The sequence below is a fragment of the Pantherophis guttatus genome, chromosome 1, assembly GCF_059756535.1.
Source record: "Pantherophis guttatus breed Tessera chromosome 1, ASM5975653v1, whole genome shotgun sequence".
NCBI lineage: Eukaryota > Metazoa > Chordata > Lepidosauria > Squamata > Colubridae > Pantherophis > Pantherophis guttatus.
The window spans coordinates 349,111,219-349,119,237 of record NC_142063.1 but is presented as its reverse complement, the minus strand read 5'-3'; positions in this window follow the sequence as shown (position 1 = coordinate 349,119,237).

Sequence of the window (8,019 nt, the reverse complement as noted above, 5' to 3'; positions counted from 1 at the left end):
AACACTGAGGCTGATAAATCAAGGTCCATACCCAGCCCTACCAAGGTAGAGATTAGCTAGGGAGAGAGATGGGGAAATTTAATCAATAAACTACGGGGTTGAAGGACACTAGACTTGGGAAAGCAATGAAGTTCCATTTCTCAGCCAGGAATACCGAGGCCGAGTCACGTGACTTCCTTGTGGCGGTGGGGAGCGCTGTTCCTTGCTCCGCCCCCCCCACATAAACGGCTGCTGGAGAAAGCCCCGTTGCCGCTGCCAGACTTCAGTGGCCATGACTGTAGACTGTTACTGTGTCTCTCACACCGGTAGCAGTAAGCAGTCTAGAGCCAAGGTCCTGACGAGCTGACCGGGGGCGGGAGGGACGGTTCGGGCGTCTTCGGACAGAGCCCCCTGGGCACACTTCCCTTTCTCACCAAGGGGGAGCCAGGGGCACATTGTTACTTCCTGGGCAAACCTCTCAGCAGGCAAAGACCCCAATAATCCCCCGCCCGGTTGTGCCATTCAAAGTAAACACGCTTGCTTCTACTTCTCACGGTCACGGCTAATCCTCGCTCCTGGTTTATTCTGCGCCTAGAGTCTAAGCGCTTCGGACCCCGCCGACTGCTCCCCTGTCCACGGGAACCTCCACAGCTGGATGCCCAGCCTCAAAGGTCCGGGGGTGTTTGGAGGGGAGGGGCTCCGCGGCTTCTGCTCCACCCTTTAAAAACTCCGATTCATGATCACAATCCGAGTGTCACTTCCGGAGCTGAGGACGGTCTGTGCGCGCTACGAAAGGCGGCAAGAGCGAGCCCCTTCCCTAGACTTGAAGCCCCCTCCCACGCACAGCCCTCCCCGAATGGATAAGGCCTGGGGTGGGGGTATCTGGCCCTTTTCTCTTCCCGCCTTGGCAACCCTGCATTTTGAGGCATTCACTCCCTCCCTCCCTGGGCGGAGACAGAGGCGAAAGCTTGGCCTCGCGGACCGAGGGAGGGGGCAGAACAGGCTGGAGGCTGGCGCCCCCAGTCCCCGGCTTCCGGCAGCCTCTCGTTCTTCGGCTCAAAGTGATTCGAGCGCCTCCCTACCAAACGCTGCTATGCCGCCGCCGCCGCCTTTCAGGTAGGTTGGGGGCGGAGAATTAGGAGTGCCCCTCCCGCGGCACCGAAAGAGGCAGGGACAGCCGGTGGACGCCCGGCAACAGGTAGCAGCGGAGGAGGGGCGGATCCGCAGGAGGGAGGAGGGGCGCCAAGAAGGATGATCTCTCTGGATTAGGGAGGCGTGACCATGGCTAAAGGTAGCCCCCCCTCCGCGTGTTTGTTGCTACCAGACTCTAATAGGCTTTCGACCGCGGGGAAAAGCGCCGCCCTCCCCCTCTCCGGCCCAAGTCTGCCCAGCTGAGCCCCCCAAAAGGTTCCGACCCTGCTCGGAGATCAACCCCACGCGCGGGACTATTCGGGGGAAGGGGAGTCGGACCCGCTGCCCCGCGCCTTGCGGGATGCTCTCCGGACCCACGTGCTCGCCCTGGCAGCCAATGGGGTCCGCCTTGACTCACTCTGCGCCGAGAGGGGCTAGGGGCCCCACTCCGCCTGGGACTGCGAGCCGGAGGGCTCCGAGGTGGCGCTCCGTCCGAAGCCAGGCGGCGCGGAGCTGGGGGAAAGAGCGGGGCCCGCGCTGCCAAGGGGCCGGGAGGCGCGGATCCGTCTGGCCCAGGGTTTGGGTGGCCCAGCGCAGTTCTTACCTGCCCGGACGGCAGTCGACCCCCGCCGGTCTTCGAGCTGCGCTCCTTGCGGTCGTCTCTCCCTCCGGTCGTCCCGCGGGCAGCGCGCCCTTCCCGGCAGAGGAGCGGCGACGTCCTTCGGCCGCGGCTGGGCTGCGGAGCTGCTTCTGGCGCCGTCGAGGTTTTTATAGAGATCGGCTCGTAGTAACGGGGATCTCGCGGCTCATTCACAGAAAAGCATCAGCCTACGCAATGACGTGGGCGCGACGTCAGCGGGAAATTTAGGGAACGGGCAGAGGCAGCTATTTATAACCGGCGGACGGGAGGGGCAGCGAGAGGGAGTATTGGGGGGGGCGGCCAGCCGGTCGGCTAACGAAGCAACCAGCCAAGTGGGGGGAGGGCACTGGAAGGGGCTGCAGGATGGGGGTCCCGTCTGGGAGAGCTCCGCCATGCCTTTGTGGCCACTTTGGAGGCACCGGACATTCTTGGGTGAGATTCAGCCAAGCCCGGCAAAGGATGGAGAGGAAGCGATGCCTAGTGATGCCAACATAGTTTCCATCTACCATCCTTTGTTTCCCAGATCCTCCTAAAGGACAGGGGGGAGGGGCAGCTTCTCTGCTAGTGCTAAGGTGAGCAGCTTCAGTTAACCAAACTTCAGTTAACTTTATTTTCCTTTCCAAAGTCTAGAGTCATTTCTCAAATATGGCTTGGGGGAGGGGCCGGTTTTGGCAGGAGAAGATCAGACCAGACCTTCTCATCTCTGGGTCTCTCAAGGCCAGGCAACGTCCACTGCTCAGCTCAACGTGCCTTTCCTTGGGTGCCTCTCGTTTCTCCAGGTGACACCTGTCAGTCAAGCCACCTGCAAACCAGGGGTTAGACATCGTATTCGGGATGCTTCAGACCCTTCTAGACACGAGATTGGGGAATGGCGGGGCAAAGGCACTTGGCTGCTTCCTCTGCCCAAGTTTAGCGAGTCACGAACACGCTAAAGTTTTTTTTTCCTATTAGGAAGAGTAAAACAACTTGCGTTGTGTTGCTGCTGTTACTACGGAGCTCCTCTCTCCCCCCACTCCAAAGTGAGTCCTGAGGAGCTTGGCTGATTCCCAGAGAGGGTCGCACATCCAACCGTGGGGAGGGCGGAAGGAGGGCCCCGCCTGGCCGGAGGGCATCAGCACTTCCTTGGGTGGACAGCTCCCCCATGGGAACCACACAAGTTGGTGGGTGTCCCGATTTCCCCTCAGTTCCCCTTCTTTACCTGCTGGGCTCTTGCCATCTGTCCAGGTGCCTCCCCTCTTGCTGACAGCAGCAGCCCCCTTCCCTGACACTGGGGTCCTCACCTGACTCCACCTTCAGGCTCACCTTTGGGAGAGCATCAGTCACAGATGTACAGGTGGAGGGTCTGTATTAAGGCAGCCAAGTGGGAAAGGAGGAGGAGGAGGAGGAGGAGGAGAAAGATGGAAGGAGGATGGAAGGAAGAAAGGGAAGGGAAGGAGGTGGAAGGAGGAGGAGAAGAAAGGAGGAGAAGAAGGAGAAGGGAAGACCGCAAGAGAGGCACAGCCGCTAGCCCCCACTCGCCCCTCTTCTCCCTTCCACCTTTTGAGGAGATGGCTGTCAGTTGAAGAGGCTTGTATTTTAGCCATCCCAAGGCTCTCCTCCCTCGGCCCTTCGGTCACCGCCTCCCACTGCTGAGTTTCTGTACTGGATGCAGGTCCGAGTGGCATGAAAGAGGCAAGCCTGCCCCATAAACTGCTTCCGGCTCCCCCTTTATTCTGAGCCAGCCATAACCTTACCTCCAGCCCTCTCAGCCCAGCTCTCCAGGGCCGGAAGCTGCATCGGAGCCCCATCCTATCCCTCCAGACGGACCACATCCCCCAGGGCAGTTTCAGTTCTGGCTCCTCTAGCTGGGTCCACCTAGGCTGCCTCCACCCCACGTGGCTCGGCTCCCCCAGAGTTGCGCATCAGATCAGCGACTCTTTCAGTCATTCACATTGGTGGGGATGGGGGTTGTTGATTGTCCAGTGTGGCACTTGCTTGCAAAAATTTGTGTCACTGGCCTACTGGTGGCTACTAACCTTAAGTCATTTATTTACAGATTACAGTAAATATCCCTATCCAGTTCAGAGGCTCAGGTGAGGCCACTTTGCAAATCTGTGAATGTGTTTTGCTCCAGTCTCCGCTACTTCTCCGCTACTACTTATTTTAATAAGTTCCTGGTGCTGGAAACTGGTGGCTAGAATTTAATGAAGAGGAGAGAGAGGGAGGGAGGGAGGGAGGGAGGGAGAGGGAGAGAGGGGGAGGGGGAGGGGGAAGGAGGGGGAGGGAGGGAGGGAGAGTGCAGGGAGCATCGTCTCCCTCCTCTGAAGCACTGTGGAAAATTCCATCTGAATCAACTCCCTCCTTCCAGCAAAGGGACAGTAACCTCGGATGCTCCTATCTGGGCCAAACGAAGGACCTTCTGGTACCCGACGAACTACCTGCAAGCCGGCTGAGAGGCAACGGGGCAGGGTTGGGCTGAGCAGGTCACAAAGGAACAGGCAATTCCCTGCTCTGTGGAATTAAGAGTCTTCCCTCCCAACCCCTGAGACCTACAGTACATGTGGATCTATGTCATTAGGAAGGTGATCCAGGCAGGAGACCCAATGGCTCCTCTGACTACAGAAATGGTCCCCAGAGGGGAGGGAGACACCTTGGCCAAAGACGGGGAGATCAAGGCTTGAATATTGTCACACGTGAAAAAACCTCTGCTGAGTGTTCCCATTTCCTGGGTGTTTCGGGGTTCTCCCAACAAGCTCACAGGCTAAAGGGGTTCCTACCAGGAGGCAGGGAAGTGGACACAGGAGCGGGCTCTGTGGAGGGCAACCTGAGAGCAGGCTTCATTTCCTTGGGCCTCAGTTGAAGCCCCCAAGGGTCTTCCTCACAGAGGCTGGAACTTGCTAAGGCCTACAATCAGGCTGTGTGGCCCAGAGTGGCCATTGCTGTGGACCGGCAGAACATCATGTCCTGCCACTCATCTCGGATCCAGGCATATGCCCAAGAGGCCCTTGGCAGCGGGCACAGAGGGATCTCTTGCCTCTCTGCTTGGTTGTTGTGGCCCACCGCCCCACCCTCTGGGCAGGAGAGGCTTCAGAGCCGGGCGGAAGGCTGCAGACATCTCAGGACTTCAGTATTGCAACTCGGAGCCCTGCCCGATGTAGTTCTGCCCCGGATCCCCTGTGGCCTCCAGGGTAGACTTGTCAGTATCCCTTGGCGGGCAGCGTCAGCCCCCTCCTCGCTCTCCCTGCCGCCTCCAGTCCCCCAGTCCCCCATTCAAACAGCTGCTACTATGTGGCCTTTATGGGACTGCGTTTCTTTACTTGTATTTATATTAACAGACTTATATCCCACCTCAGCTAAAACTTGGCGTTTTATAACAATCCAGACCAACAAATCTGTTAGGTGCATTTATTTATCTATTATGTTTTATTGTAACTTGGCCTGAAAACAGAAAAACGTACAAGTGAAATCAAACGGGGTTGAAGTCCATTCAACAGGCCTCCTTGCAGGAAATCCTCCCCCCCCCCTTAGCGTCCTTGTACAATCACGTGACCCGGGTTTATACGTCCGACCGAGTCTTGGTTTCCTTAGGTCGGTTCAGAATTGGCCGGTTTACACAGCAACGTTAAGCCGAAACGGAACCGGCCGTTTTGCGCTTCTGCCATTGGCCGAAGCAGCGACCCCCCTTTGCTTCTGGGGCTGCCAATCGACCGCTTTCGGCAACCGCTGCACAATTTCCCCCCTCCCGAAATTTCCCCAGGACCGAGCGCTGGCGGCAGGGGGGCTGCCCCCCGCCCACATCCCCAGGCCCTACCGCAGCCTCCAGGGACGCGCCCAGCCTTACAGCCTTCGCCCGAGCGTTTTCTGGGCCAAGCGCCTGGGGGCCGCCTCCCGTCCCACCCCCGACGCCTGCGAGCGAGTTCTCTGGGGCAGAGCCCGAGCTCCCTGCACTGCAGTGCGGCGGCCTCTCTTCCTGCGGGGATGTGAAGTCCTTCGGCAGGCGCGCAGTGTGGGCGGCTGGAGGGTCCATTATTCCGCAGAGAAAAGCAAGCGAGAGAGGGGAGCGCTCCGGGCAGGCGGCACCAGGCAACCTGCGGAGGGAAAGGGGGGCCCGAGCGCCTCCTGCGCAGTTGGGGGGAGGAAGGGCGGGAGGCAGGGCAGGTGCAGCGGAGCTGGTTTCAGGGGCTGGACAGCCTGTCCGGGAGGCAGGAGGGGAGCGGTCTTCCTGGAGCCACGCAGTCCCTCTAGGCTCGCCACTGCTCCCCCCCTCCGAGCCGCGGGTCGGACTAGATGGCCCTGGGGGTCCCAGCGGCTGCCGTCCCGCGCCTCAGGCCATACCGCTACGGATCGGGGCGGGACAGGCCCAGCGCGCCTTTGGGGGCGAGAGGGGCCGATCGCAGGAGCTTTGCTCGGGCCTGTGAACCGCGAGCCTACCGCTCGTTTTGCGGAATGCTGGAGGAAGAAAATGGGTCTGAGGCGCCAGTTCGCCCCGCTCCCCAGCTGCCTTGTTCCCCACAACAACCCACAGCGCTTCATCGCTAATTATATTCAGTCGGAGAAAGCCTGAACCGCGTTCGGCAGTTACGCAAACGCACCGGAACCGACAGCCGAGCCCTCCCTTCTCCGCCCCCCCCGCGGGGTCAAACCAATCCTTCCATCCAGCGCAGGCAGAAACAGGGATGGGGGGAGGCTCTCCGGGCTTCCCGCAGGACTTCTCGGGTTTAGGGACTTCGGCGGGTCGGACTAGTTGGCCTCGGAGGCACCTTCCGCCCTTGTGGCCTTTGGCGGGCCAATCCTACCTGTCGGGCTTCTGCAGGCGTCAAGGGCCAGGAGGACTCCTGAACAGCCTGCCAGGCTCTCCTCCCAAGCCCCGCGGCTGCCCGGCCTGCGCCCCCCTCCCCCGTGAGCCCAGCCTGACCCACCGCGGGAGGAGGGCGAGGGAAGGGGGGAGAGACCGGCAGGCGTCGCGGGGAGCCTTTTCTTCCCGCTGCCCGCGCTCCTGCGCCTCCCCCGCCGCCCCCCCCCCCGTTTCTGCCGCAATGAATGGCGAGCCGGCGCTGTGGTGCCCAAAAGGCGCAGGACCCCGGAGGAGCGGCGGGCCCCCCGGCGTGGACCTGGGCCGGATTCTGCTGACCGGGGGGGCGCCCGGCGGGGATCCGGGCCATCAGGGCCCGTCTCCTCTTCTTAAAGGGCTTTGCGTGCCAGGGGCTGCTTCCCCAATAACGGGGCGGTTCTGGAATGGCATTTCAGCTTCCTGGGCTCGGACTCCGCCGGGAGACTGCACTGGGCCGGAGCCCCCCGCGGGGCACGAGACCCGCACGGCTGCTCCACTCGGGCTGCGGAGCCCTTGAGAAGCGCGGAAGAAATTCGCTTTTCTCTCGGGGGGGGGAGGCAGGGAAATGACTTTCCCACGAAAGTCCTAGAGCCGCGGAGGATGGGAGGACGGGAGCCGGTCCGCTCCGCGCCCGCTTAGAGAGGGGCCTGGAAGGCGCGCTTGGCCTCATCCCCCCCCCGAAAGCTTGTTTGCGTTGGAGGCTGCCCCCCCTCCCCCTGACCTCACTCGCTGCCCTGGAAAAGCATCCGCACTGTCGCCATGGCAACGGCGGATGGAGGCGGCTGCGCCAGGAGTCTGCGGAGCGTCGCTGCCAGCCCCTCCCGTCCCGCTCCTGGCTCCGAGTCCCCGGAATCCGCCTTTCCCTGCGGCGGAACTGCCGGGAGGGGGCAGGGGAAGAAGGGCCTGTGAGGAAAAGGCGGCGGGGGTGGAAATTCGGCTTTGCTGCCCCCCTTCCGTCCTGCCCACTCGCGCCCCCGGATGCTCCCTTCGCCCCGCATTATTGAAAGCGGCTTCGATTTTAAGCGCGGTCACGGCGCGGGACAGAGTTTCCGGAGCATGGGCAGAATGCATTTCTTGCAAAAAGAGTCAGAGCCACCCCCATCCCCTCCGCCTCGTTGGCACCTCCCAGGGAGGGCCCAGTCTAGGTGGCGTTGGGACAGAGGCCTTTTCTCTCACTTGCCCGGCTCTCCTCCCAGAGGCTCGCTGGGTAAGGGGCGGCCCCACAGCCCCTTCCATGAGTTACCAGCTATTGCCATCTGGGAGCTTTTCTGGCCTCCCCCCAATCACTAAGGACCCCGGTTTAGGCGCTCTGTCCGTCTCCCCAGTTGGTCCCTTCCAGCGGTTTTGCAGCTGCAACTCAAGGAAAAGGGGGGGAGCACTCCCAAGTCAGGTCCAGGTGCCCCCCAACCGCCTCTTGGCTGCTCTGTTCAGACTTTTCTTCCTGGGAACAGCTGGGTCA